Here is a 14941-nt window from a genome sequence, read left to right on the forward strand (position 1 = left end):
CCATTTCAGATCGTCAGTGATGTGTACGGCGAGGAACTTGAAGCTTTACACTGCGGTCGCGTCAATGTGGATACGGGCGTGCACCCTCTGCTTTTTCCTGAAGTCCACGATCAGCTCCTTTGTTTTGTTGACGTTGAGGGAGAGGTTATTTTCCTGGCACCACTCTACCAGGGCCCTCTCCTCCTCCTTGTAGGCTGTCTCGTCATCGTTGGTAATCAGGCCTACTATGGTTGTGTCGTCTGCAAACTTTATGATTGAGTTGGAGGCGTGTGTGGCCACGTAGTCATGGGTAAACAGGGAGTACAGGAGAGGGCTGAGTACGCACCCTTGTGGGGCCCCTGTGTTGAGGAGCAGCCTGTTTGTGAGTGTGCCCCTGAATGATCGGTTTCAATTACATATAAACTTCGACCCTATGTATTGTAACCAAGTAAGCAAAGGAGCTACTGAGAGAGAGCTGAGAGAGAGAGGGAGAGATATACCGATTACCTAAGATCCATTCACTTCTGTACTAGTACACACACTCAATATTGCGCACATAATGACATGCTTGGGTACAAGATGGCTGCTCTCCAGGGAAAAGAGAGAGTCAGTGAGGTGCTGGGTGTATGAAGGGAACAAACACACACACACACACACACACACACACACACACACACACACACACACACACACACACACACACACACACACACCAAGCTGCATAGTGTATGAGAAGAGCTGAGCACACAGCAAGTCAACACAGGTTAATGACTCTAGAAGAGACTGCCACACACACACAAAAATGTATTTATACACACACTGTCAGAAAACCCATTAAGTGGTGTTGTAGGGGGGGTGGGGTGATGGTATCTCATTTAAACAGCAATACTGGTCTTTCTATCAATTACTCACTCCTCAAACTTTCGGTCTATGGAAATTTGTTAAGACATGGACAATCAACCCAGAATATATCTATCTATATACACCCACAATAAGACTCAATCATGGACACTCTTACTGACAGTTGTGGCTGCTTTGCATGATGTATTGTTGTCTCTACCTGCTTGCCCTTCGTGCTGTTGTCTGTGCCCAATAATGTTTGTACCATGTTTTGTACTGCTACCATGTTGTTGTCTTGTTGTGTTGCTACCATGCTGTGTTGTCGTGTGTTGCTGCCTTAGGTCTCTCTTTATGTAGTGTTGTGTTGTCTCTCTTGTCGTGATGTGTGTTTTGTCCTATATTTTGAATCCCAGCCCCTGTCCCCACAGGAGGCCGTCATTGTAAATAAGAATTTTTTCTTAACTGACTTGCCTAGTTAAATAAAAGGTTAAATAAAAAATAAAATAGCTATACAATCAGAACATATCCATCAACATAAACTTACCTTCTCAGTTGCTATAGGCAACAGCAGACGAGAGCCAAATTCATCACACAAGAAAACCCTCAAACATTTAAAGGACATTTACAGTACAAGTATTCAGCAACATATGCTTAACTATCAGAATCTGATCTGATCAATAGGGGTGGGATCTCTCCTTACAAGCACAATTTGATAAGCATCTAGATACATGGGCTCCGATACGATGCAGGAATGATACTTTTAGTTCCAAACGATTCGATTAGTGGAACGAACCGGTTCAATTCCATACGATATGTTTTTCATAACTGAGTAAAATTTCAGGTCTGCTGAGCACAAACTTCAACGTTGTGAAAATTCTGTGTACCTTCCGGCGCGCGTTTACTGTGAACACAGGTTTTACCTGCTTTAAGTTAGTTTTAACAGTAGTCAAGTAGGCTACTGCGGCTATTTGATCAAAATGTAGACCTAACAGTGGCCTACCATCAAAAACAATGGAGAAAATGCATCCCATAATATTTTAACATGGAAATAGCTGTTCTATCATTCAGCCTACAGTAGCAGCCAATGTGTGGTGTTCAATGTAGGCCTACATTCCATGAGCCCTTTGAAAAAACATGCAGGGCTTGGCATTAACCTGTTCATCCACTTGTCCTTCAGACAAGGAGGTGACTGAAAAGGTTGTTGTGTTGTTTGATGCAAGAAACTACTTCACAAAATAAAACGCATCATGATTACCATACCATTATTAGAGATAATCAGACAAATTACATTACCCTCTACCTATTGACTACTTAGCTTATTCAAGCCTGTCTCAAAAAGATGTCTAGAAATGTAGTAAGCAATCACTCCCCCATTGCTGACAACAAATGATCTATAACTGGGCTAATAACTCTAACTAGCAAAGGATATGAACAAATGTACACGTCTACATGTTGCTCTCGCTTTGATCTTAAAACAAGTGCATCTACTCACGACCGCACATGCTGTAAAAACAGTCCAGTTCAAAGTGAATGGCACAGACCTCATATATGGCAATGGTCTATTTGCATATAGGCCTACTGCAGCTCTGATTGGTTATGGCGCACCGGTCTGTGTAGAATATGGGCCTGAGTCGTGCCTGTCAATGTAATAGAATCCTACCTCAAAGCGTTCTGCCTACAACAAAATCTATTGCATACTTAGTTTTGCATTGCTCGTTTTGTTTCGGTATGTTGCATTGAAAGTGGCTAATATTGCAGTGATTCAAGCACATTTCCCACAGTAAAGGGAAACGTAACTAACAGGGAAAGCGCTAAAAATGTAAGTGAAGGTCATATTGCTGATATTTCTTCTGTGTGGCAGTCATGCAGCTTAGAGGGAACATTGTATAGCAAATTAGCATATTTTGAGCTAGTAATATTTCAATATTTATATTTAGAAACTAGCTATGACATACATAGCCAATTAATATAACAGCTTTGGATTTCACCTGTCTCACTGTTCCAATCAGTGTGGCTCGCAAAAATGATTGCTGTCCTTTTTATGAAATTACACATTTAACCTGTTCATGTAAAAATGACCGAATGCACTGACTGTTTAAAGCAGAATTACCAAAAATATTTTGTCCGGTGAACCTGGCAATCGAAAAGCCCCAATCAGCAGTTAGATGTAAGTTGTGTCCACTCCGGTAGCCTACACAGCTCCACAGGTAAAACACCATTTTTGACAGTGCTTTTGGTAACAATGACCCATGAAAATGACATTGGTCATCCCTATATTAATAAAGTCTATGATTTAAATTTTTTGGTGACCAACTTTTTATTATTATTTTTTTTTTTGTGAAGGGTTCAGATCAGACAGGCAATAATGTTCAAAAAGTACATATGTAAAGAAATGAAAAAAAATTAAATAAGCATTATTTGTCCCATCTCATCTCCCCCCCCCTTAGTAGGTGCGACCCATTCCTATTCCCCCCTTCCTCCCTCCCTCCTTTGGCTCATGTTGTGGATATATCTATGCACAAAACAAAACATCATGGATAACTCATCTTGTGTTTGTAAAATTGTTTGTTGGAACAAAGCACACGGATTGAATCAGCCTGCATACATCAATATTCGATACAGATATTCAAAATACAATTCATGAATTCAAACATAATTGCATTATAATAACTCATAATAAGCTTTTGAACTTTTTGACTACTCTATTAAATGTATCTAATGTTGTTTCCTTGGCACTGTTCACATGAGCTTTGGAGAGCTCTAGTGAAAGGATATCAAGGAGGTGTTGTAGACATTGAGTTATGGTGAGCTTATGTGGAGGTTTCCATCTGGTCACCAACATTCTTTTTGCAGCGGTTTCTGGGGAACTGTGAGAGTCAGTGAAGTGAAGAGTCATCGTCCAACAACAGTATATTTGGAAGATTATATATATATATACAGTGCCTTCGGAAAGTATTCAGACCCTTTGACTTTTTCCACGTTTTGTTACGTTACAGCCTTATTCTAAAATTGATTAAAAATAAATAAATTCTCCCTCATCAATCTACACACAATACCCCATAACGACAAAGCAAAAACAGGTTTTTAGAAATGTTGGCAAATTTATACAAAATAAATAAACGGAAATATCACATTTACATAAGTATTCAGATCCTTTATTCAGTACTTTGTTGAAGCACCTTTGGCAGCGATTACAGCCTCGAGTCTTCTTGGGTATGACGCTACAAGCTTGGCACTCCTGTATTTGGGAAGTTTCTCCCATTCATCTCTGCAGATCCTCTCAAGCTCTGTCAGGTTGGATGGGGAGCGTCGCTGCACTGCTATTTTCAGGTCTCTCCAGAGATGTTCGACCGGGTTCAAGTCCGGGCTCTGGCTGGGCCACTCAAGGACATTCAGAGATTTGTCCGTCAGGGTCATTGTCCTGCTGGAAGGTGAACCTTCACCCCAGTCTGAGGTCCTATGCGCTCTTGAGCAGGTTTTCATCAAGGACCTCTCTGGACTTTGCTCTGTTCATCTTTGCCTCAATCTTGACTAGTCTCCCAGTCCCTGCCACTGAAAAACATCCCCACAGCATCTTGCTTCTCATGGTTTGAGTCTGTAGGTGCCTTTTGGCAAACTCCAAGTGGGCTGTCATGTGCCTTTTACTGAGGAGTCGCTTTCGTTTGGCCACTCTACCATAAAGGCCTGATTGGTGGAGTGCTGCAGAGACGGTTGTCTTTCTGGAAGATTATTCCATCTCCACAGAGGAACTCTAGAGCTCTGTCAGAGTGACCATCGGGTTCTTGGTCACCTTCTTGACCAAGGCCCTTCTCCCCCAATTGCTCAGTTTGGCCACGCGGCCAGCTCTAGGAAGAGTCTTGGTGTTCTTGGGGACCTTCAATACTGCAGAAATGTTCTGGTACCCTTCCCCTCGACACAATCCTGTCTTGGAGCTCTACGGACATTTCCTTTGACCTCATGGCTTGGTTTTTGCTTTGACATGCACTGTCAACTGTGGGACCTTATATAGAAAGGTGTGTGCCTTTCCAAATCATGTCCAATCAATTGAATTTGCCACTCCAATCAAGTTGTAGAAACATCTCAAGGATGATCAATGGAAACAGGATGCACTTGAGCTCAATTTCAAATCTCATAGCAAAGGGTCTGAATACTTATGTAAATAATTTATTGTTTTATATTTTTTATGAATTTGCAAAATCAATTATTTTTTTTTGCTTTGTCATTATGGGGTATTGTGTGTAGATTGCTGAGGAAAATGTTTTATTTCATCCATTTTAAAATAAGGCTGTAATGTAACAAAATGTGGAAAAGGTCAAGAGGTCTACTTGTGTTCTGACTACCTAACAACTCAGTAAGTGGATGGAGTGGGAGTGATTTAATATTGCCAAAGCTATTTTACAAACATCTGAATGCTGAAGTTGCTGCGCAGATGTAGCCTACGTATATTAGAACAGGGATAGGGTAGGCCTACCTCTCGTTGGCGCAAGCAGCTGCGTCTCCCGCACGGTGCGCACAGTTATTATCTGATTTGTAGATCAATGTTATACGCAGTTACATGTATAAACGTTTGATATCCTGAAGGAGAGGATGCATCAACTCAGTCACAACAGATGAGGTATTTTCAGAAAAAAATAAGATTAAAAAACATCAGTGAACTTGCGATGAGTAACGTTTGAGTCTGTTTCCTTACCAATGCACGCTTCATTTGGATTGGTTCGGATTCCCTCGGACCGATGCACTTGCATCTTAAACATTTGAACATCTTAAAAACATTTGACGTGTACCCGTGAATTGTTACATCCCTGCTGATCATCTCTTTGGGCAACACAACCAAACAATCAGCTCTAAACGGCTGACTAACATTTCAAAATGCTTCAGCATCATTTAAAGCTACATTAGCAACAGTGTATTCATACCAGTAACGTATCTAAAAGGCATCCTTACCCTCTTCCTAGGGGGTCCCTTCTCCTGCGCTGCACGGCCCCCTAGCCGGCCCCCTCGGCCCTCCCCTGGGGGGGGTCTGATGGTCATCCGGATCTCCGGGGGACAGATGTAGTTCTCCAGACTCTTGGGGGGTTTCTTGGTGCGTTTGGTGGTCTGGATCTTCAGCTTCAGACTCCCCTCCTGGAAGCTGGCTTCTTTAATGGAGAACTCCTGTTCCTCTAGCCCCTCCCCTTCCCCCTGGGACCCCCAGCGCTCACCCATCACATCACCAATGACCTCATCACCCCGCGACGCAGGCCCCAGACCCGCCCTTTCCTGTTCTTGCTCTTCAGGCTCAGCCCTTCCACCTCCTAATTCCGCCTCCTTAGGTCGGGCTGAGCTAACCAGATCCCTCGACTCCATCCACGCTCCCGCCAGAACCAGTCAGGATCCAGAGAGCAGCGGCAGCTAGCCAATAGGTTTGCAGAGAGTGGCTGTCCGTCAGAGTGGGTTGCCTTAGGAACGTTAGCTACTCCTTCTGGATTGGTTCTCCCACAGGAACACATGTAATCCAACAAGGCCAAACTACAGAGAGAGGAGAGGAGAGAAATTACTATCAAAACTTTGAAACATACAATTTGTAGTGAGAGTAAGGATTTGTCAGTGTCCAAAACGTGTACACGTCCGCACAGCAGTGTTCTAGAAAATTTAACTGTTGGCTTTTTTTTTTAAATACTTTTGGAATTCTCAGTGCAGCTCAAGCAACTTCTCCAAATGTCAACACATTCAAATGAATACAGGACGCGCACGCAGATCTGCGTTGGTGTGGAAGTTTGGGGAGGTGAGCGGTCGGCTGTGTATCCCTCGTGGACAGTGGTCTCAGAGCCTTATAGCTATGTCACAATGGGCCGCCGGACTATCACGGCTCTGCGTCTGTGGACTCTGAATTACGCTTTAGTCTCTCAGAGTTTAAGACTGGTGCAGGAGCAGGCAGAGAGCTGTGCAGGCATGCCATACACACTCATTTGCATTTTACACTGTGTAAACAACATTTCACACACACACACACACACACCATTTTTTTCTCTCCTTCTCCCCACCCTCTCTTTCTCTCTCATTCGCTCTCTCAATGTAAAATGAAGACATTCCTCTCCAGCTCTCTAAAGGGAGGGTGAAGCTAGCCTGAGGACACGAGAACAAAAACTGCAGATTGAGATGAAAAAGCTGACGGCTCTTTTTTCTTTTCTCCTTCAGCAGAGGGAGGGAATTGTAGACTGAGAGGGAGAGGGAGAGGGAGAGGGAAGGTACATTATTTTTCCAGATGTGGTTTACGAGCTGATCTCGAAAAAAACTGCATCTGACCTGTTTCACACACTCACACATGCATAGAGACACTGCGGCACTCGAGGATCAGAGTTATCCACCTATAATGCCATTTCTGCTCTCTAGGGAAGAGGGTGTGTTTGTCTCAGACTCAGCACAAACACACATCAAGCCCTGTCACTCAGTGAGCCAGTCAGACTACCACCAGTATTACATCCATCTCTCAGTAGACATGTCTAATCCAACTGAGAGATGTGTATGTACAAAGCCTAAACACACACACACACACTCTTACATAGGCACATGTCCAAACTCACTTTTCTCCCATGAACAAATACACAGAAAAACCGCGACCAAAACAAACAGTACACTTCACACTCCAGCTCCCGAGTCCCATCCCTCACACCGACATGAGCCACGTTTAACACAACATTGTATTGTTTCAAAGGATATGTTCTGTGTACATTAACTCTTTATTTGACCTTACAAGTAATCTATGGGTCAGGAGAAACTGTAATCCACGATTTGAATTTATTGAAATAAACCTCAGCTACACTTGTCATCTGGACATTTCATACTGAGAGTTTGTGTACTTAGGGTTTGGGTTAGCGTGTGCTTCAGGCTCCTGTATGTGTGTCAGCCCCTGGATCAGCCTCCCGTCCTGTAAAGCTGATCCCCTGTAGTCATGTTAGCCAACAGGCCTTGGCGGTCTTAAATGCTCTGCTCACAGTGGGTTTGGATAACCAGCATAATACACTATAGAGTTTCAACAGACTATCAGAGTAGGACTGTACACACACACACACACACACACACACACACACACACACACACACACACAGCTCTGGCAGTATGTCCCTGTTTGGTCCTCTCTGTTGGGTCTTCCTAATGCCAGGACTGTGACTCGGCCCAATGGCATCTTTTAAACCCCCCGTGTGTGTGTGTGTGTGTGTGTGTACACAGTGACTGGGCCCTAAGGCATGTGTTAAAGCCACCCCAAATGTGTCTGTGTTCAGGGACCAGGACTCTCCCTTGGAACAATGAGAGGAAAACAAGGACAGCTGCCAAGTCCAACCACATAGCAACAAATCCAGTGACCAACCAGATCCTCTGAGGAGGACACAACAGCAGTCTCTACACTGCTCTATGTCTACACTAAATGGTATCCTTTACAAGACATTTACAACTGAGGCCAAACCATATCAAAGAGCTAGATGATTCCACATCTCCAGCTCCAGCTGCATGTCCATGTAGCTTTGAATAGACTTAGGGAAAAGTATTGTTTTTTTACACTTGACGTTCATTAATACACAACTAATAAGACCTATGGAATAGAGTATAGTTTTACCAACCCTGCTCTTATTTACTTCTGTTCAGGCTCTCAGTGTCCGGTCTGGAGCGTGAAGTCACAAGGTCTGCTGGGCGGCTACTGAGTAGCAACCTAGCGATGCCAAAAGCCCTGGTCTGCCCTGTCAATTACGATTGCCAGAACAAAAGATTAGACAGTTGTTTGGGCTCAAAAATGTGTTTATTGTTATCAAGTTCAATCCCCACAGTGAATTATTTTAAAGTTTGTTACAAATGGAGATATTTCATTAAATAGTGTTAGTGATCCTTTCTGACTGCTACATTTGTCCTCACACAGGACCACGTGCTGACAGACCAATCACGGGCCGGCAGGCTACCAGGAGGCTCCGGTTGACTCTCTCAGGCAGGATGAAAATGACTACATCGACCATGATCCTTTGCTAGTTACAGCCATTCAACCACATTGAGCAATATGGTGCGCTTCAAATTCAAATACTTACAGCTTCATGCGCCATCGGGAGGTTTCCATAGGAATACGTGGATGACGTCAGCGCTGTCACTATGTACTGGTCTATGCTTTAATGTCTATGCTTCTGTTACTGGAAATGAGGCTGTGTTTATGTTAGGATGACCCTTACTGAGCCTCTCTCGCTCTGAGCCTCAGACTCTCACACGCACACAGACACACACCTCTCTGTAAGCCGTGAAGACAGCAGGGTGATTGTGAGAGGCCAGACTGGCTGCATAAATAGCTTTATTATGTTCCTAACGCTGCCAGCTCTACCCACAGTTTCCCTCTAACCAGCATAAGGCCTTTCCTTCACTGTGTGTGTGTGTGTGTGTGTGTGTGTGTGTGTGTGTGTGTGTGTGTGTTTTTTTTGGTGTCACTATAACTGAAATACATTCTGCGCTGGACTATACAGTTTCAGAAAATGGACAGTCTTTGGCAGTAATAGGACAGAATTTTGACTTAAAATCTTTCATTTTCACCAACTACTACTCCCAACATGTACTTGAAGAGCACTTTGATGAAAGCTATGATCCTCTTCCTTGTGCATATGGGTATAAGATAGAGGGAGAAAGAGAGAGAGGCCCAGCCGAAACACAACCTTTTAAGGCTGCAAACCCAGCAGCCTTAGGCGGACTCAGAAATAGCTCCCGCGCGCGCACACACACACACACACACACACACACACACACACACACACACACACACACACACACACACACACACACACACACACACACACACACACACACAGAGTATGATTGCTCTTGTAGAAGATGTGGTGTCTTTTGGTGTAGGAGTGTTGCAGAGACTCATACATCTGATGCCAGCTACTCTCCCTCTCTCGCCCTACTCCTGACCGTCTCTTTAACAGAGATAGGTGGATGAGGATAAAAGGATGGAACTGCCTGTAGAGACTGATCTGTATAAACCAGTGGCTCCCTAACAGTTGGCTGCTGCTATGAGACTGTATCCTGGCTAAAAACCTTGATTCTGTTAACTAGTTGAACCATGTTTTAAGATTCGGTGTGATCTGTCCCCATAACACACAAAGAGAGACTGAGCTGGTTAAAACATTCTTAGACATCATGTGAGAGTAAGATAACACAGGTCTGTGTGTGTGTGTTTGCAAGCTTGCGTGCGACATAGCTTACTCTGCTATTCCTGATCACAGAACCAAAGGTCAGACAGGTCCTCAACATTCACATTGAGGTTCTGCACTAGTCTGCTGGATGAGCATGGCTGGTAGGACAGTAGATGAATGTTAAACCACTTCAAATGCAGCAGGAGACTCAAAATGGCTGTAAGCGAAAACACCTAACCCTCTACCACACCCCCTCTCTCCCTTCCCTCTACCTCACCCCCCTCTCCTCCTCATCTCTACCTCACCCCCCTCTCCTTCTCTCTTCCTTCTGTCTGCCTCCCCCCTCTCTGCCAGAAGGTGTTCCTGTACTGATACGCAGCTCAGAGTCCGCCAACAGTTAGATTTGTCCTTGGATCTCTTTCCTCTCTTCCCCCTCTCTCCCTTGCCCCTCTGACCAGCTCTTTCTCTTCCCCCTCTCTCTACCCCCCCCCCCCCTTCCCCATCTTGCTGCCTCCCTCCCTCCCTCTCTCTCTATCCTCTCTCGCTCCAGTCTTGGCTGGGGTCCAGTGTTACCCAGAGGAGGGAACACAGGGAACAGGGGAGATCTGGCCACGCTCCTCTCCTCTGTTTCACATCACTTCAGATGGAGAAGAAACAAGCAGAGAAAGCCAGTGTAGCCGATTGGGTCTCACTTTACAATAAGTGTCCTTAATACCTATGCACTGGCAGGTACAGTCGATGGGTCTGCTCTTGGCTCAGGTCTCAAACCAAAATTACCATCACAGCTGGACCAACCTTAACAATTTTCACATTTGAGAGAGAACCCATGAACTCTTAAAGGGTTCCCTGTCCCTGGTCTAGGTTCCCCTATGATTCCAACACTGGCCCTAGCAGTTAGCCTGTCTACATCATGGGATTTGAATTTGCTCCAGGAATCCAAACTGAATCCAAATGGTGAGAGCCTCTGTTAGTACCTACTGTAGTCCACCATCCAGTATGGTTCCAGTTGCCATGACAACAAGAAGCCCCACACCACACATATCAGATACAGCGCCTTCGGAAAGTATTCACACCCCTCGATTTTCCACATTTTGTTGTGTTACAGCCTGAATTTTAAATTGATCAAACTTAGATTTTGTCGCTGGCCTACACACCATACCCCACAATGTCAAAGTGGAATCATGTCTTTCGAAAATGTTACAAATTAATATAAACTGAAAAGCTGAAATGTCTTGAGTCAATAAGTATTCAACCTAGGGATAGTTGCCTTTAGGATGTGTGTATAACCCTTCACACCACCACCCACACTGGGACCATGAATAGTCTTCCACTACAACTCCTAGAACATCTCAGAGGTCTGGACTCCTCTTAATGGCACAGGACACAATGCACTTGGCAAAGGGTTACTGGTTCAAGACCTGGCCTAGACCAGTGGTCAGAGGGTTATACCTATGCCTTCCACATGCTCCACAACACACACACACACACACACACACACACACACACACACACACACACACACACACAGTAGTACCATAGTTACAACCAGTCACCAATCCATGCCCCTCTCCTTGGTGCTGTTGACAAACCAAGCTGTGACATGCCGCTGCTAAAACAATCCAGTCGGCAATGAAGGAAACATATTTGCTAAAATGTGCTTGTAGGCTATGTTCACAGTGTAAGTACTAGTAGGCTGCTGTACCTAATCGTGGTAACAGCTATGGCTAGACAGAGATTCATCCCATGCTTTTCTGGAAGTGTAGAATCATATATGGGAGAACATCCACCTACTAGGCTACAGAGAAACATTGTACCATGTAGTTTAGTTACATGTTTGAAACATTTGACAGTCAATACAAGCTACACATTAAAAGTTTATTTGGATGTGTCCACTTTTTTAAACTACAGTCAACCGCAAATAAATAGGCCTACATATAATCATGTTCAATTCACATTTAGACTCCAAGAATTCAAGGTGGTAAGAAATGATAGTGAACTAGGCTAGCCTACTTACCCATGTCCAATGTTTTCGAACACTCGAGTCTATCGTGTAAATATGTTATCAAGATCATTTAAAATCCATGTAGTCACATGTACAGAACCTGCCGTATGCACTGACAGCGTCCTGGATAGCTGTCAAATGGTGCAAGAATATTTTTATAGACAAACCCGAGGAAAATGGCGTCAACACAACAGTGCGCTGAAAACAGCCCCCCAAAAATAATTATAGCCGATCTAATAATCAAATGAACATGTTCACAAAAATAGAAGATTTACTTTTTCTGTGAAATACAGCGCGTGATGCTAATAGGCTAAACTTTGCATGCGGGTAAACTACGCACATTCACAGGTCCACTGCAGAGATCCCCTCGCCGTATCAGTGGCTGGTCAGTCGGCCAGCAGCATAGTGCTGCTTCCCTCTCAAATCCGTGACTCGGGGGGAGGATCGGAGCAAACCGTTTTACTGCAGTGAAAATAAACTAGCAGATTGTATCCGAGTAGCCTCCAACCCCACATCCAACGGTAACGTCACTGGAGAGATCGTGGTTACATGCGTAAAAATGGTAGACGTGTTGTTGAGCAGAAGACTGGTGTTTTCGATCGTTTCCCCTCCCCGGTTGGCGGTGGGTCGAAATTAGGGGGTGTTCTGTTCGCTCGCTCTAGATCCGTGTGTGTTGCGACCCGTTGCCGTGACTGATAATGATCTCAGAGAGACAGGACTATAGATGCAGCTCGCGCTCCGATAGAGGAGAAGAGCGCAGTGTCGCCTCCACCTGGTAGCGGGTGGTAGACTAGCCTAGGCTACTACAGAAACACAGGACATATCCCGCACAGTTGGTTTTAACCAGTTTCATAACAGGACAGGATATCACTGGTCAGTTCCAGGGGATTTCCTTTATTCACAAACCAACATTCACTATCTAATGTATGTGATGTCCTACCATGTCGGAAGTTTATACATGTTATGTCAATTGGTGTCACACGCTGTATAGGCTACACAGTTATTTTAATGAGCCAGCCATATTGTTATTCTGAAGGCATCCTCCTCTTTCAGAATTGGGGCAACATCAAACTGGATTTATTTGATCATGCATAAACACTGCATTGTGTGTCTGTGTTATGTTTAATGCATAAACAACAGTATGTGCATCCTGTGCTTCTAGGAGGACAATATATTGACAGAGAAAACGTAGAGCTGAATAATGACGCAGACAAAAAGGTTAGCTGCATCCACTGCAGAACAACTGGACAACGCGTTTGCATATTGGTGTGTGTTTTTGCTGCTATGATAGCATTGCAACCAGTGCTGATATTTCCATAAACATACATTTATGCTGCATTAGTTGAAAGGATTATTGCTGTTTCTCTTTTGTGGTAGTTATAAGCTATAGAGACAGTTACTCACTCTTATGTTCTAACATCTTGACATAGTGAGATGCTGTAAAGTGGGATGCTCTCTGTGTACAGTTATTAAATGTAAAACACATCCTGCAAGTTGGCTCTGACCTATGGAAAACATCCTCTAACATTAACTAACATGCAAATGACAAATGACCTTTTCCTCCCTCACTCAGTGTCACTATATCTCAAACTAAATTTGTAAATCTCACCCTAGTCTGACAGACTGACTGTTTGTGTTTGTGTTTGTGCATTCACTCCCTCTATAAATGTTTTCTTGGCAGCGTTGTCATAACAATGCTAAAGCAGAACTGTTTATGGTCCAGCATCAGCTAATTTCTCTGGTTATGGGTGTGGGGCCAGTATTATAGCACTGGTGTGTGTGTGTGTGTGTAAGGATACAGACAGGCCTCTGAGAATAAGAGGTCAACAGCTGCTCCCCAGACAACCAATCAATGCACATTGTATGATTCTTACATACACACACCAGAACACCAACACACACAAATACACACACACACACACACACACACACAGAGAGTAGCTTTTGGATGTGTTACCATGGATACCAGATACCGGCATATCCAAGGGGAGCCGTTTCCAGCTTAAACTGTAAATACTGAATTACTATTGGGTAGGTAGAGACAGAGAGAATTGGGGCTTTTTCATTCATTTACGTATTTACATCTAAGTGGTGCATAGTCATGTTTGTTTCAAGTGTTACCATTGTATTTCCTGAGCATGATATACTTTTACATAGCTTGAATGTGTGTTTTATTGATTATTGTGAACCAGTTGGACTATAGATGTCTGTTTGGGTGGCAGGTAGCCTAGTGGTTAGAGCGTTGGACCAGTAACCGAAAGGTTGCTTGATCGAATCACCGAGCTGACAAGGTAAAAATCTGTTGTTCTGCCCCTGAACAAGGCAGTTAACCCACTGTTCCTAGTCTGTCATTGTAAATGAGAATTTGTTCTTAATTGACTTGCCTAGTTAAATAAAGGTTAAAAAAAAATGTTTAAGATGTATCTACAGTACTTGTCAATGTCAGACTGACTAGTGAGAGGCGCTGAAATTCTGCTTCCTCACTCACTACTCAAACTGACACTCTGAGGATAAATCACTTCACATTCGCACACACACACACACTCTATGGACTCCACAAATAACTCCACAGATCCAAGGACTGCATGTGTGTGTGTGTGTGTGTGTGTGCGTGTGTGCATCTCCCTCCCCTGTCTCTCCATTCTCTAGAGTATAACATGGAAGTAAATGTCTGTATCCTCAGGCCAGATCTGTAGGAGATGAAAGTGAATCTTATTCTAAACCACTTTACCAAACGCTTCAGCTTTTATGTGGAAACAGCAAACGTTCCTCTGTGGTTGCAGAGAGAGAGAGAGAGAGAGAGAGAGAGAGAGAGGGAGAGAGAGAGAAAGAGAGGAAGGGGGAGAGAGTAAGGATCAATGCACCATCTGATTTTACCAAGCCCATTTCATATTTCATGGGATTGAGCTATTGCTTCATGTGGCTTATAGGACATTAATTCATCTCGACATTAGAAGACTTTAATGAGCTGGCC

At 43.8% G+C, this 14941-nt stretch overlaps 1 protein-coding gene across 1 annotated transcript in view; it reads right to left on the reverse strand.

Moving 5' to 3' along the window:
• Positions 1-12707, reverse strand: part of LOC106580395 (glutamic acid-rich protein) — an 89634-nt gene extending 76927 nt beyond the window's left edge. The window contains exons 1-2 of the mRNA XM_014161405.2: positions 11980-12707; positions 5764-6327 (exon numbers count right to left, since the gene is read on the reverse strand). The gene's annotated coding sequence lies outside the window, so the exon portion shown is untranslated. The remainder of the gene's footprint in view (positions 1-5763; positions 6328-11979) is intronic.
• Positions 12708-14941: the final 2234 nt, after the last annotated feature.

Source organism: Salmo salar, chromosome ssa20 (genome assembly GCF_905237065.1).
Source record: "Salmo salar chromosome ssa20, Ssal_v3.1, whole genome shotgun sequence".
Classification (NCBI taxonomy): domain Eukaryota; kingdom Metazoa; phylum Chordata; class Actinopteri; order Salmoniformes; family Salmonidae; genus Salmo; species Salmo salar.